The sequence below is a fragment of the Bemisia tabaci genome, chromosome 6, assembly GCF_918797505.1.
Source record: "Bemisia tabaci chromosome 6, PGI_BMITA_v3".
Taxonomy (NCBI): Eukaryota; Metazoa; Arthropoda; class Insecta; order Hemiptera; family Aleyrodidae; genus Bemisia; species Bemisia tabaci.
The window spans coordinates 34,357,527-34,364,726 of record NC_092798.1 but is presented as its reverse complement, the minus strand read 5'-3'; the positions used below and the strand labels follow the sequence as shown (position 1 = coordinate 34,364,726).

The following is a 7,200-nucleotide window of genomic DNA, read 5'->3' as shown; positions in this document are numbered from 1 at the left end:
ATACGATCGAAGTTATTATCAATCATTACAACACAATTCCATGCTATACAGAATAAATTTCCAAAATTTTTCAGCCCATTCCGACGTCAGTGGCCGTATATACCTCAGCTTGGCGAACATTATAGGTCACATTACAAAGGGCCACAGTCGGTATGTGGAATTGCGGGCTGTCCGGCGTGCCCATTGTTTTTCTTTGGGTCAGTGGCCCGCTTTGAGGGGCATTTGTCACGCCTCGGAAGGGACGCCCGCCGCTGCAGGGACAGGGACGCCCCGACGCTCGTCTCAGAACTTGCAGCCGAAAGCGCCTCGGTTCTGGTCCACGGGATAAAGGGATCCTGGCTACTGGTGTATTGTTTCGGGAGGACGGCATTTGAAAGCACCGACACTTGAATCGGAGAAATTCGAAATTAGCTGCATGCGGGTAACAACCCTCGAAAAATGACCTGATTTTACTTCGGATGAACTGCAAAGTGTGGTAATCTTTGCTTCTTTGCCGGTTATTTTTCAAGAGGAATTCAAAACTTTGGACACGTTAATCTATGAGATCTGTAAGATAATCTGTGAATTCTCAAAGAGACAGAAAATTATAGAAAAATTATATAAAGAGTGGTTTCTGTTGCAAAAATAAAACCAAAATCAGGAAAAATTCAATAAAAAGTCCGTGACGGGACGAAGACGTTTAAGTCGATCCAGAGGGAGGTAAAATATTACAGCCCGTAAAACAACAATACTTGTAATATTCACTCAAAGTTATATCTCGAATTCTTGTAAAGCCGATATACATATGAAGCTCTTGGAGCCCTGAAGGGCAGCCAACGTTTTAAAACGAAAAACTCTGGAAAAATGTCAGTGCTAGTCTTCAGATTTCAATATCAAAGCAAACGGACAAAAACGTTCGCAAATAAGCTGCCTCCGCAAAAATGAGTAAATGTATGCAAAAACCAAGTGAAATACGTTCTCTTTTAACGTCGGGTCGTAAAATTTTTACTAATAATCGTGCTTGATGGTTTGAGTTCATAGGCTCGCTATCCCTTAGGTGTAGGTCCCTGAAAGCTCCCGTGACCTGACCTTTAAATGATCAAAATGTCGATACTCTCACGATGTAGGTACTCGTACTAGGTAAGGCTGGACGCGAGGTAGAATAATGGGCGTATGCACGATTCCATCTGAAACGACTTTCGTCAGCGGCCATACCACGTTGAAAGCACCGGTTCTCGTCCGATCACCGAAGTTAAGCAACGTCGGGCGTAGTTAGTACTTAGATGGGAGACCGCTTGGGAACACTGCGTGCTGTTGGCTTCATTTTTGCTCAATTCACGACTCTGTTATAAGGTTCTTGATTTGTTTTACACACTTAGTACTTTTTCGTTTTGTGCTGTTCGGAGAATGCCGCAAAAAAGATTGAACATGTTTGAAAATTATGTTAAAATACACACGCGCAGTTTTTCTGAAAAGTTTCCTTGAATTTACCTAAATGATCTCAAATAAAAGTATCGAAAATTTCGACGCGATGTTTTCGTTTGTTCTATTTTCTTTTAATGTTACCAAAACATAATTAAATATCATCTAAGTTTCTGAATCGTTACGATGAGGATACATGTTTCCCCTTTAATTATGGTAAGAACTTGAGCAGAAAGTCAGAAATGATGACTCGCAGTCCAATAGCATTCCCCATACATTCTTGTAGTCGTTAATATGCGTTTCAGGCCAACTGACCGACTGCACTGCGTTTGGCGCAATGCGAGAAGTATTCATGCAGTCTTGTAGGCGATGATATGGGCTGTACGCCGACCGCCCTGCCCTGTTTGGCTCAATTTACGACTCTGTTATGAGGTTCTTGATTTGTTTTACACACTTAGTGCTTTTTCGTTTTGTGCTGTTCGGAGAGTGCCGCAAAAAAAATTCATCTAGGATTTTTGATTTTTATTGGTTTTCATTTTCGATTTTTGCTACCTCGTTTTGTTCATCTACTGTTTTGTCTTCTTCCTTTTTTGTAGAAAATGGCACATAATAGTTCGTATTCCCTTCGCTCAATTAGGATCTTGAGAAGATTCACAAAGGACAAATGCAGGCACTTAACATTTTTTTTATTCAACGTTCTACATTTTGTTTTTATTCCTTGAGATGTCTCAGTTTTTAATATGCAAACACAGTTGATTAGCGGTAATCCAGAACTGCGCGAAAGGTTTAAGAAAATATTTAAAGATTAAGCGAAAAAGGCAGAAGGATTGCGCGAAGAGAAACCTTAACATCTGCTACAGGAATGCGCGAGTTTTAAAACGAAGTTACTTTAAGGTAGAAGTTTGGAAAAGCAGGAAACAATTGGAAAATAAATGCATTATTATGTTACGGTAGTTTAGGTTAGTTTGCTGACAAATCATCGATGTCTTACACTTGGATGATAAATGAAGTGATATGATTGAATATTGGTCGAGGGTATAAAGAACTTACCTAACTTTTCTCGGAAAAAAATATTTAATCGGGAGAAACGAGGGAACGTTGAAATGCTTATGCGGCGTCAAAATACAACAAGGGCTCTCTAACTTCTATTGTTTGGTGTCACGATTATTGTAATGAGAGTTCGAATAATCACGCCAAACAGTGCAGCCGGCATTAAACGTATATTAGTGCCTGCAAGACGGTAGGAATACCTCACGCATTGCGCCAAACAGGGCGGTCGGCGTACAGCCCATATCAGCGCCTACAAGACTGCATGAATACTTCTCGCATTGCGCCAAACGCAGTGCAGTCGGTCAGTTGGCCTGAAACGCATATTAACGACTACAAGGATGTATGGGGAATGCTATTGGACTGCGAGTCATCATTTCTGACTTTCTGCTCAAGTTCTTACCATAATTAAAGGGGAAACATGTATCCTCATCGTAACGATTCAGAAACTTAGATGATATTTAATTATGTTTTGGTAACATTAAAAGAAAATAGAACAAACGAAAACATCGCGTCGAAATTTTCGATACTTTTATTTGAGATCATTTAGGTAAATTCAAGGAAACTTTTCAGAAAAACTGCGCGTGTGTATTTTAACATAATTTTCAAACATGTTCAATCTTTTTTGCGGCATTCTCCGAACAGCACAAAACGAAAAAGTACTAAGTGTGTAAAACAAATCAAGAACCTTATAACAGAGTCGTAAATTGAGCAAAAATGAAGCCAACAGCACGCAGTGTTCCCAAGCGGTCTCCCATCTAAGTACTAACTACGCCCGACGTTGCTTAACTTCGGTGATCGGACGAGAACCGGTGCTTTCAACGTGGTATGGCCGTTGACGAAAGACATTTCAGATGGAATCGTGCATACGCCCATTATTCTACCTCGCGTCCAGCCTTACCTAGTACGAGTACCTACATCGTGAGAGTATCGACATTTTGATCATTTAAAGGTCAGGTCACGGGAGCTTTCAGGGACCTACACCTAAGGGATAGCGAGCCTATGAACTCAAACCATCAAGCACGATTATTAGTAAAAATTTTACGACCCGACGTTAAAAGAGAACGTATTTCACTTGGTTTTTGCATACATTTACTCATTTTTGCGGAGGCAGCTCATTTACAAACATATTACAATTATTGTTGTTTTACGGGCCGTAATATTCTCCCTTTCTGTGAATACCTGTGTGTTATTTATAGGAACCCAAATCGACTGCCCTTTAGGGCTCCAAGAGCTTCATAAATCGGCGCATCTGTACTGCCCGCATTTATGCACTCCCGGTATGTCTATCCTGAAAGATAAAAAGTGATCGCGGAAATTTGAAACACCTAGCTGAGAAGAGTCGTTTTGGAATTTTCCTAAATTTACAAAAAACCGCTCGAAATCTGGGAATATTTAGTGAGAACCGGATATTTGTTGGGAATCAGGTCAAATCGTGAGACTGCCGGCATTAGGGCTGAAAATCCCTGAAAATTAATTAGTTATCGCTCTGTTTCAACAATTATGGAATAAACGCTGCGGATGGGGAACCCGAGCTCAATGAGACACGGTAGCAGTTTGAGCCAGCGCAGCGCGGTGTCGTTTTACGGAAAAGCCGAGTCGGCATATTTTTAAAGGCACTGCGCTAATTTCTTCCCAACCGCATAGTTGTCAACATTCCGAGGGATTTTGCACTCTAAGTCTCAACATTTCACCAAAATTGCTGTCATTAAAATACTAATTTTTTAATCAAGACTCAAACTGTTATTGCAATATTGTTCTTGTTCTTCTTCTTCTTCTTTGAAAAATTCCTGGCACCTCATGTATGTGTACCAAAACCACACATGCAATTTTAAGCCGGTAAAGGTATTCTAATACACCAAAATAATCTATCGTACCAGGATAATCGGTTGAAAGTCAATGTCCACAAAACGACGACGCTGCGTTCTGTTCATGTTTTCCTATTCCTTTTGCAAAGGGCATCACTTCCTATGCATTAGATACACATGCAGTTAAACATGACCGAGTTCGTGGTTATTTTGACTCGATTATCCAACAAACTTTTTTGTAAAATCAATTAAAACTAAGGTTACTATGAGACACCTGGGGATAAAGAGAATATCCTGCGGAACAAAATGCTGCTATATTATTCTAGTTTCTCCGGATACCGTCACCTTCCGGCTAAAGTATCACAAGCATCATGTGACGTTTAACAATTTCCGCCGCCATTTTATTTTTATTTTTTTCAAAGAAATTTTTGGTTGAACTTGTTTGAAAATTTTACTGAATTTCCTTTGTGCTTCCAATTAAATTCAGTGAAATGTTCGAACAGATACAACCTACAATTTCTCTGCAAGAAAATAAAATGGCGGCGGAAATTGTTAAACGCCACATGGCGCTTGTGATACTTTGGCTAGAATGTGATGTGACGATATCTCTCACAATTAAAGGCTGCGCAGTGACTAGCGAATCCAGGTCCGATCGCAGCTTCTTGCGCCTGATTCTAAGGAGGTTGTACTCGTAAGTTTTTAACTCAAAGGTTTGGTCTCTAGAACCCACAGGAAATCTGACAAAAATTCCCTGCTTAACTATATTGACTGTAGTATTTGACTGTAGTATATACTAATGTCGATTACTTTTTCTTTTTCTTTTCTACCTGATTTTCTACCTTGCAGTAGCCCATTATCGTAGCTTTTCTACTTACGGCCTGGCAACTTCGCGGGGAGGCGCGGAGCGTTTCGCGACTAAAAGCAAAAGCCGTAGCTGGAAGGAAACTCGCGGCGGTGTTTTTAGGGCACGGGCGCGGTGCTCAAAGGCGCGTCTAAATAGCATCCTGTGTCAGCATTTAACGCAGACTCCCCCTCGCCGATCAATGGGAAGGAATTAATAATCCCATTTGGCGTCGTTAGTCACCGTGGGCACGGGCTTATAATCAGCCGGCAACGCTCTGAAAATCTGTCTTATTACCCCCCTCGAAACGGGATCCACCCGCGCCCCCCGCGCCTTTCGAGGGAATTTATTCGACGGTTGACGGAAATCAACGCGGCGGGATTACACTCGACCGAGAACCGGATTATCTGGATTTGAAATCCCTGCGGTTTTTGGGATTTTTTCGAAATTTTGTCGATCTATTGCTCGCACGAGGATAATAAAGGTAGAATGGACCATTGGCCATGGTTAGAAATCAGACTTTGCCAAGTGGGAAATTGCGCATCTCCGGTTGCGACGTTGTAGACTTCCTGTAATAACTTTCAATTTATTATCTTGATTACCTATCTGATTTTGAGTTCCCTGCTGATTTTCGAGATTTTTTGAGACACGAGGATAGAGATGCAGATGACAGGGTCAGGAATTAGACATTGCAGTGCACATCGATGGTCAAACCACGCATCTCCGTTCGCGACGTTGTAGACTTCCTGTTATATTCTTTACACTTGCTTGGAATAATTAGTCAACATTGTTTTTTGAAAACTCCCTTGATTTTTCTTCTCTACTCGTAGAATATTCTGTATAAATTTCTAACTGTTAAGTTGGCTTGTTTCTCCTCTAAAGAATGAAATAGGAGCGGACATTTTGAAGCAACAATAAACATTTAGGGTGTCACACTGCGACCATCGATTTTTGTTTCTCATCAAAATTGAAATTGTCTGGCGAATCCTACCGGTTTCAGGTCGAGCACCTCCGCACTTCTCTTCGGTATAATGACTAAAAAGCCCTCTCAACAGGCTATCACCTTTGTCCTCTTAAGGTTCTACAAGTCTCATCTTTGGTAATGTTCGGATGCTTAAATTCAAATCTTACCTGTAACATAAAAAAGAAGATGGGAGGTTAACACTAATTGAAAGTCATGTCGATTGAAAATAGACTTGGAAATCGGAGAGAGGAAATAAGAGGGGGGAAATAATTCTCGTTTGAAAATTATTCCTTAGATGTTTTCTCTGGCGGATTTCGTTATTATGGGGCGAAGATCCAGTCAAAAAACTTGTCAAATTTGAAAGACTACATAGTACTCATTCATTATGATGTATATGCGATTACACACACTTTATCATACATTTTTGTCTCTCGACGCGATGCAAAGGGATGCACAGGGGTTGGGCGGTTCAAATGGAAAACACGCACAAGTTCAGTACTCTTGAGAGGAACAACTGGACCGCGTTAAGTAGAAAGAAACCAAGTCACATCAGCTATTGCCAAATTTAGTTAGGCAATTTAGTATGTTACGTGAAAAAGGTTGTGCGGATTTTTGCGCAAATTTCAGTGAATTTTCTGCATAGTACGAAGCAAATTTCCTAAAATTTTCAAAGGAATGCGCGCAAACGTTCCTCTGTAAAAAATTAAATTGTCACTTAAATTTGGCTTGGATCCTTCCTACTAAGCGCGATCCAACTGCTTATGGTTTTTCTAAAACTTACACATTATTAAATGGACGTATTTCTGTCAAACGGAACTATGTGCATTATGACGTGAGCCCTGTTATGCACGTACTCTAATGGGTCTTAGGGCTCATGTCTAAATGCACATAGTTCCGTTTGGCAGAAATACGTCCAAATAACGCAGAATAGATGTGAGGCGCATGAATCTACGACGAGGATACTTCAAAAAAGGCGAGCACGAGCGCCTTTTCCAACTATTATAAATGGACCAAATTCAGGAAAACAGAACCAATTTTTGTACCTCATCTCAGAAAAAACATATTGCCCACTGTTTTCTTCACCAAGGCAAGACGTTTTATGCCTATACTCGCCAGCTACCTGCTTCCTATCTGTAAAA

The 7,200-nt window shown here is 40.6% G+C and overlaps 2 non-coding genes across 2 annotated transcripts; one reads left to right on the top strand and one right to left on the bottom strand.

Annotated features, from left to right (window-relative positions):
- The first annotated feature begins 1,180 nt into the window (after positions 1-1,180).
- LOC140224933 (5S ribosomal RNA) lies at positions 1,181-1,299 on the top strand. Its single transcript, XR_011900154.1, has one exon. It is a non-coding gene; the product is annotated as a 5S ribosomal RNA (ribosomal RNA).
- Positions 1,300-3,169: 1,870 nt separating this feature from the next.
- LOC140224929 (5S ribosomal RNA) lies at positions 3,170-3,288 on the bottom strand. The gene has a single exon (XR_011900150.1). It is a non-coding gene; the product is annotated as a 5S ribosomal RNA (ribosomal RNA).
- Positions 3,289-7,200: the final 3,912 nt, after the last annotated feature.